This window comes from Leucoraja erinacea, unplaced genomic scaffold, assembly GCF_028641065.1.
Source record: "Leucoraja erinacea ecotype New England unplaced genomic scaffold, Leri_hhj_1 Leri_53S, whole genome shotgun sequence".
Taxonomy (NCBI): Eukaryota; Metazoa; Chordata; class Chondrichthyes; order Rajiformes; family Rajidae; genus Leucoraja; species Leucoraja erinaceus.
In genome coordinates, this window is record NW_026576443.1 from 301,229 (window position 1) to 309,335 (window position 8,107).

The following is an 8,107-nucleotide window of genomic DNA, read 5'->3' on the forward strand; positions in this document are numbered from 1 at the left end:
GTCTTCACTATCCTGTCCAGTTGGTGCCGTTCGTACGCCTTGCAGCTCCCGAACCAGGAAGTGATGCCGTGTGTCAGTGTGCTCTCGACAGTCCCCCTATAAAAAGTCCGTAGGTGTGTGGTGGGGAGGCCTGCTTTACATAGTCTTCGGAGAGGGTGAAGTCGCTGCTGGGCTCTCTTGACCAGAGCTGTGGTGTTGGCCGTGGACGTCAGGTCATCAGACAGATGTAGTCCTAAGAACTTCATGCTGCTGACCTTTTCCACATCAGCTCCGTCGATGTGCAGAGGTGTATGGTGTTGTTTCCCCGCCCTCCTGAAGTCAACCACCATCTCCTTAGTTTTAAATGTTTGTGTTAATGTTCTCTGGTTTGTTTTATTTGGGGGGTCGGGGGAAACTTTCTTTCAGTCTCTTATCTTGCTGGAGATGCGATTGTTTTCCGGATCGTATCTCCAGTCGCTCTGCGGCCTAACATCGTGGAGCTGGTGGCCTCGCTCGGGACTGGCGGGGCGTAGACTTACCAGCGGAGCCGATGCCCTTGCCTGGGATCGACGTTCCAACCGCGGCCTGCGGATTTCACCATCGCGGAGCTCGCAGTCTCGGGTAGAGACCGGGCAGAGAGCTCCAGAGTCGCAGAAAGTTTTGACAAGCCCCGACCTGCGGTCCGATCGCCCGGCGCGGGGAACTGACATCTCCCTGATGCAGGAGCTTGATCGCCCCGACGCGGAGGGCCCAACCGCTGGCCACAGGAGCCAAGATTGTCCCGTCAACAAAAAGCTCGAGGACCCTTGACCGTGAGAGGAAGAGATGGAACTTTTTTCGGCTTCCATCACAGGGAGGAATGCGGAGGAGTCACTGTGATGGATGTTTATGTTAAAATGTGTTTTGTATGTCTTGTTGCTTTTTATTGGTAGGACTGTATGGCAAAACAAATCCCTCGTATGTTATAAAACATACTTGGCTAATAAAGTTTCCTTGGCCCCCTTTGGTCATGGCTGACCATGGGTGTCTCCAGGGTGCTATTCCCTATATGGAGGACGCCTGTGCGTGACTTTGTTTAACGTGGGGAGACTGGTGCACAGACAGCCACCCCTTGACAGATCTGGGTCAGGATCCAGTGGCGTGGAGTCCAAGACGACCGGAGACCCTTTTCTGCCGCAGCCTTCATCCGCCTTCCCAGCCGTTGTGACGTTAGCTCCACTAAGGTCAGCCATCGTCCTCCGCCTGTTCCACCGTTGAGGTCTTGGTTGGATTGCTCTTTGTCAGAGACCTCCCCCTCGACCTTACCGCCATGGGTGGCCCTACCAGGAGCGTAGATAGCTCCAGACGGCATCGCTCTCAGGATCTCAGGTCCACACAAGCTTCTCCACCACGACAAGGTGACAATCCACGGAGAAGAGTGATTATTATTATGATTATGAAATCAATCAAAGTCTGTCCGACCTCTCTATGCCTCCTCACGACCTCTGGCATTTCAGAGTAAAAAATGCAAGTCTGTCCAACCTGTTTCTGTGGCTAAAACCCACTAATCCTGGAATCATTCTGGTTAACCTCTTCAGCACCCTTTCCCTTACGCCTTATCATGATCTATACATTGTAAATGCATTGGTTTACAATCACGTATTGCCTTTCCACTGACTGGTTAGCTCGCAACAAAAAGCTTTTCACTGTACCTCGGTACACGTGACAATAAACTAAACTGACTGAACTGAATTCCCGCACATCCTTCCTGTAACGGGATCAGAACAACACACAACACACAAAAGGCGGCCTGACCAAAGTCTGATAAAGCAGCATTGTGACTTCTTGACTCTTGTACTCAATGCCCCTAACCTTGTTTTGTTCTAGAAGATTCCATGTGGGAGTAAATAGAAAGAGGATTAAGATCAGCTGGAGCTGAGGGGAAGCGACTTGTAAATTCATGTCATAGAAACAGAATTAGGCCATTCGGCCCATCCAGTCTATCCTACCATTCAATCATGGCTCATCTATCTTTCCCTCTCAACCCCATTCTCCTGCCTTCTCCCCATAACATTTGACAACCTTAATAGTCAAGAATCTGCTTAAATTGTAATTGTAATTAATTTATTAAAAACATACAAGGAATTTGATTTGCTATAAAGTCATACCAAAAAAATCACCAAGACCCACAACTACATAAAAATTAACATAAACATCCACCACGGTGCATTGTGATGGAAGGCAATAACATATCTTCTTCCCTCCTTTTCTGCCGCGGTCGGGGCAGTCGAACCCTCCGTAGTTGGGCGATCGATGCCCCCGCGTCAGGGCGATCGGAGCTCCCGCGATCAGGACGGTCGAAGCCCCCACGTCAGGGCGATCGAAGCTCCCGCGATCGCGGTTGGAGCTCCCGAAGTAGGTCCCTAACCAAGGCACCACGAGTTACACAATGTTAAGTCCACAGTGCGGACGGGGATACGATACGGAAAAGGTCGCATCTCCGTCGAAGTAAGATTTACCCCCCACCCCCCATATAATACAAAACTAAAGATACACTAAAACATACATTTAACAACAGACTAAAAACAACAAAAAATGAGAAGGACAAGACAGACCGTTGGCGAGGCTGCCATCGTTCGTGACTCCCAGTGGACATTAGAAATACATTATGACTTGGCCTCCACAGCCGTCTGTGGCAATGACTTAAGCTATTAGCTCGATGTACTAGGAGTGAGAGGGAATTGGTTTTGAATGCTGTGTATTAGAAATTAAGAGGAACAAGCTTGCTGTATTTAAATATAGGAAAATAAATGAAGAAATAAACAAATAAATACAAATGTGGACATTAAGACCATTAGAATTTGACTTAGCAGAAGGAAATTGGAAGAAGTTTATTCCGATGGAACTCTCTGCTTGGATGAAGCAAATGTTTATCTGGAGTCTTTCAAATAAAGTTTGTATTTAGTCAGCTGCATCCAAAACTTTAGACTCATACAGTGTGGAAACAGGCCCTTTGGCCCAACTTGCCACACTTGCCAACATGTCCCAGCTACACTAGTCCCACCTGCTTGCATTTGGTCCATATTCCTCTAAACCTGTCTTATCCATGTACCTGTCTAACTGTTTCTTAAACGTTGGGATAGTCCCAGCCTCAACTGCCTCCTCTGGCAGCTCGTTCCATACACTGTGTGCAAAAGTTACTCCTCAGGTTCCTATTCAATCTTTCTCCCCTCACCTTCAACCTGTGTCCTCTGGTTCTCGATTCCCCTACTCTGGGCAAGAGGCACTGTGCTTACTCAATCTATTCTTCGTATAATTTTTGAACACCTCTGTAACATCGCCACTTATCCTCCTGCGCTCCAAGGAATAGGGTCCAATCCTGCTTAGCCTCTCCCTACCGCTCAGGCCCTCGAGTTCTGGCAACATCCTTGTAAATGGCCTTCATAACAAGAGGAGTTGAGTATAGGAGCAAAGAGGCCCTTCTGCAGTTGTACAGGGCCCTAGTGAGACCACACCTGCCATATTGTGTGCAGTTTTGGTCCCCTAATTTGAGGAAGGACATTCTTGCTATTGAGGGAGTGCAGCGTAGGTTTACAAGGTTAATTCCCGGGATGGCGGGACTGTCATATGCTGAGAGAATGGAGCAGCTGGGCTTGTACGCTCTGGAGTTTAGAAGGATGAGAGAGGGTTTCTTATTGAAACACATAAAATTATAAAGGGTTTGGACACGCTTGAGGCAGGAAACATGTGCCCGATGGTACACAAAAAAGCTGGAGAAACTCAGCGGGTGCAGCAGCATCTAAGGAGCGAAGGAAATAGGCAACGTTTCGGGCCGAAACCCTTCTTCAGACTTAAACAATATGTTCCCGATGTTGAGGGAATCCAGAACTAGGGACCACGGTTTAAGAATAAGGAGTAAGCCATTTAGAACGGAGACAAGGAAATACTTTTTCTCACAGTGAATGGTGAGTCTGTGGAATTCTCTGCCTCAGAGGGCGGTGGAGGCAGGTTCTCTGGATACTTTCAAGAGAGAGCTAGATAGGGCTCTTAAAGACCCTTCTTCAGACTGGTCCTACACATATTTTTTTCTCCGCTTTTATATTTAAATTCAGCTTCTCATATTTTATTTTAAACATCTGTAAAGATAGCAGAGTCAGGGGATATTGGGAGAAGGCAGGAACAGGGAACTGATTGGGGATGATCAGCCATGATCACATTGAATGGCGGTGCTGGCTCGAAGGGCCGAATGGCCTACTCCTGCACCTACTGTCTATTGTCCAAACCTTCTCTGCACACTGTCCAGCAAGACAACGTCTCTCCTATAACACGGTGCCCAGAACTGAACACGATACTCTACATGTGGCCTCACCAGCATCGTATATAACTGCAACAGGACTTCAGCCACTTGCGAAATGACCAGCATGTCGTACATCAAAACAACAGCAGAGGAATTCAGAGAAAAGAGATCGGTTACGGCAATAGAGGGCTGTTGAGAAGATCAAAGTGAGACGTACATCAGGGGGAAATGCAGGCTGGAGGCTTCTCGCTGGGAAGAGACAGGTTGGTGAGAGGATGCCAGTGAACCGTGAACTTATCTGCAACAGGAGAAGTAAAGCAGGGAGCCACACTTTGAGGACGTGTTAGCAGAATATTTTAAACATGAAATCACATCAGAGATGCCTGCAGGAAACCGGGGAGCGAGGAGAGCGTAAACAAGAAGTTTGAGTTTAGTTTATTGTCACGTGCACTGAGGTACAGTGAAAAGCTTTTATGTTGCGTGCTATCCAGTCAGCGGAAAGACTGTACATGATTACAATCAAGCCATCCACAGCAGGCAGACACAGGATGAAGGGAATAACGTTTAGTGCAAGAGAAAGTCCAGTAAAGTCCCATCAAACATAGTCTGAGGGTCTCCAATTTTGTTTTAAATTTCAAAATAGACTTTATTCAGGTAATAAATATATACAATACATGAACCGTGCAAAAAAATTCATCCGTCAATTTCGGAGGCTGTACAAATTGTTCAATACAGTCTATATACATTGCTCAAATTTCACAAAATTGTCCCCCATCCGTGCCTCTCATGTGGCCCACCAGCGTGGAATCCCAAGTTGATGACCCCCCAGCAGCACTCGATGTCAGTCTCTGAATGTGCCCCTAGGAACAGTCCATAAATCACAGAGTCAACAAAATAGAGAGTACAGAGGAGATTTACTAGAATGTTGCCTGGGTTTCAACAACTAAGTTACAGAGATAGGTTGAATAAGTTAGGTCTTTATTCTCTGGAGCGCAGAAGGTTAAGGGGGGACCTGATAGAGGTCTTTAAAATGATGAGAGGGATAGACAGAGTTGATGTGGACAAGCTTTTCCCTTTGAGAATAGGGAAGATTCAAACAAGAGGACATGACTTCAGAATTAAGGGACAGAAGTTTAGGGGTAACATGAGGGGGAACTTCTTTACTCAGAGAGTGGTGGCGGTGTGGAATGAGCTCCCAGTGGAAGTGGTGGAGGCAGGTTCATTGGTATCATTTAAAAATAAATTGGATAGGCATATGGATGAGAAGGGAATGGAGGGTTATGGTATGAGTGCAGGCAGGTGGGACTAAGGGGAAAAAAAAATTTGTTCGGCATGGACTTGTAGGGCCGAGATGGCCTGTTTCCGTGCTGTAATTGTTATATGGTTATATGGTTAGTCCTGGGCACCCGAAAAAGGGACCACATCACCCCGATTCTGGCCTCTCTCCACTGGCTCCCTGTGCGGTTCCGAATAAATTTCAAGCTCCTTCTTTATGTTTACAAAGACTACATTAAAAGTCTGCTTACCCACCACACTATATTTAAGAGGGAGTTAGATGTGGCCCTTGTGGCTAAAGGGATCAGGGGGTATGGAGAGAAGGCAGGTACAGGATGCTGAGTTGGATGATCAGCCATGATCATATTGAATGGCGGTGCAGGCTCGAAGGGCCGAATGGCCTACTCCTGCACCTATTTTCTACGTTTCTATGTCTATGTTTCAAACATAAGTCAACTTAAGTTAAATGTCATTGTTTGACTTGGGGCTACTGAACATCCCGCGGTCTAGGCATAAGCTCAGGGGCGACCGTGCCTTTGCGGTTGCAGCTCCTAGACTGTGGAACAGCATCCCCCTTCCCATCAGAACTGCCCCCTCCATCGACTCCTTTAAGTCGAGACTTCAAACTCATCTTTACTCTCAAGCCTTTCTTGACATAGAAACATAGAAATTAGGTGCAGGAGTAGGCCATTCGGCCCTTCGAGCCTGCACCGCCATTCAATATGATCATGGCTGATCATCCAACTCAGTATCCCGTACCTGCCTTCTCTCCCTACCCTCTGATCCCCTTAGCCACAAGGGCCACATCTAACTCCCTCTTAAATATAGCCAATGAACTGGCCTAGACAACCTTCTGTGGCAGAGAATTCCAGAGATTCACCACTCTCTGTGTGAAAAAAGTTCTTCTCATCTCAGTTTTAAAGGATTTCCCCCTTATCCTTAAGCTGTGACCCCTTGTCCTGGACTTCCCCAACATCACGTCTATGAGCGAGGGCTATATGTATGTATTTATGTATGTACTTAATCTATGAACCACTGTTGTATAACGTTAGTACCTTCATTAATGTAAAGCACTTTGGCCAACGATAGTTGTTTTTTAAATGTGCTATAGAAATAAAAGTGACTTGACTTGACTCTGTGATGGAACTGTTCCGAATAAACCGTGACAGGGACCCTTGCAGACCTCTCCAGGTCTCGAATGAGGTAGATAGTAGCTCAGAAATGCTCTCTAGTTGCCTGATGGGTTGGGAGATTGCAACCTTCACGTGGTCTGCCCTGTTTCGACAAATGCAATCAACCTGGTGCGCACAATCAAACAAGATCAAATAGAACAAGTTGTCCTACAACCTTATGCCGTGCACGCCACCGGCAAGATGAAATTGCCTGCTAACAGCTGGGAAGAAACTGTCCCTGAATCTGGAGGTGTGTGTTTTTCACACTTCTGTACCTCTTGTCCGATGGGAGAGGGGAGAAGAGGGAGTGGCCGGGGTGCGACTGGTCCTTGATGATGCTGCTGGCCTTGCCGAGGCAGCGTGAGGTGTAGATGGAGTCAATGGATGGGAGGTTGGTTTGTGTGATGGTCTGGGCTGTGTCCGCAACGGTCTGCAATTTCTTGCGGTCTTGGATGGAGCTGTTCCCAAGCCGTGTATCTGGAACCGTGGAAGCATGGAATTGCGGACACACACAAACCTAGTCCATCAAATCACACACCACAAGATTAACTAACAGTTTCTAGCCCAAGGTCATCGCCACTCTGAACTCTGTACTGAATACACAACCCCCTGTAGCCAATATTTTATACTGCTATAACACTATACTGTAGGTCCCGAAATGAAAGCGAGGAGCCAGGTGTTTTGGGAGGTACCTTTAATAATGTCCTTCCCGGTAGCAGGAAAGTCCACGAGAAGGAGATGGCACCCAAACCCTTGCCTTTTATGCCTCTAGTTAAGGGCCACCTCTGGACCCAGCCATTCCCGTGCCGTGGGGTTTGATAGTTGGGATGTCCCGACCCTTGGGAGCCGCCCCCCTAGAACCGGAGGCACGAAACGCACCGGCGGGCACACAACCCGGCCAGACCGCGTACGGAGGTCAGCCGACCGAGGGGCTGGCAGAGGCATAGATGGAGGGGCAGGTGGAGGGACCGGTGATGTGACAGGCATAGGGAGCCGTGAAGGGGGGTGCCCTCGAGGCCAAGGTTGGGTCAATATCCAGATGTGCTGGCTTCAACCGGTCAATGGACACTGCCTCCGGCCGGCCCCCCAGGTCCCAACACAAAGGTGGTCTGCCCGTGAAATATTGGACTTCTGATTTGACAACATTTTTTCTTGCCGTTATTATTTGTCATTTTTTAAAATCTGATACATTGGAGCTCCGCTCGGGCAGTGCGCCAGAAATTTTGTTGTATGTATTTACAGTGACAATAAAGTATTGTTATTACACTGGAAGGCAGACAAAAATGCTGGAGTAACTCAGCCGGTGAGGCAGCATCTATGGAGCAAAGGAATAGGTGACGTTTCGGGTCGAGACCCTCCTTCAGATTGAAGATGGTTCTCGACCCAAAACGTCACCTATTCCTTT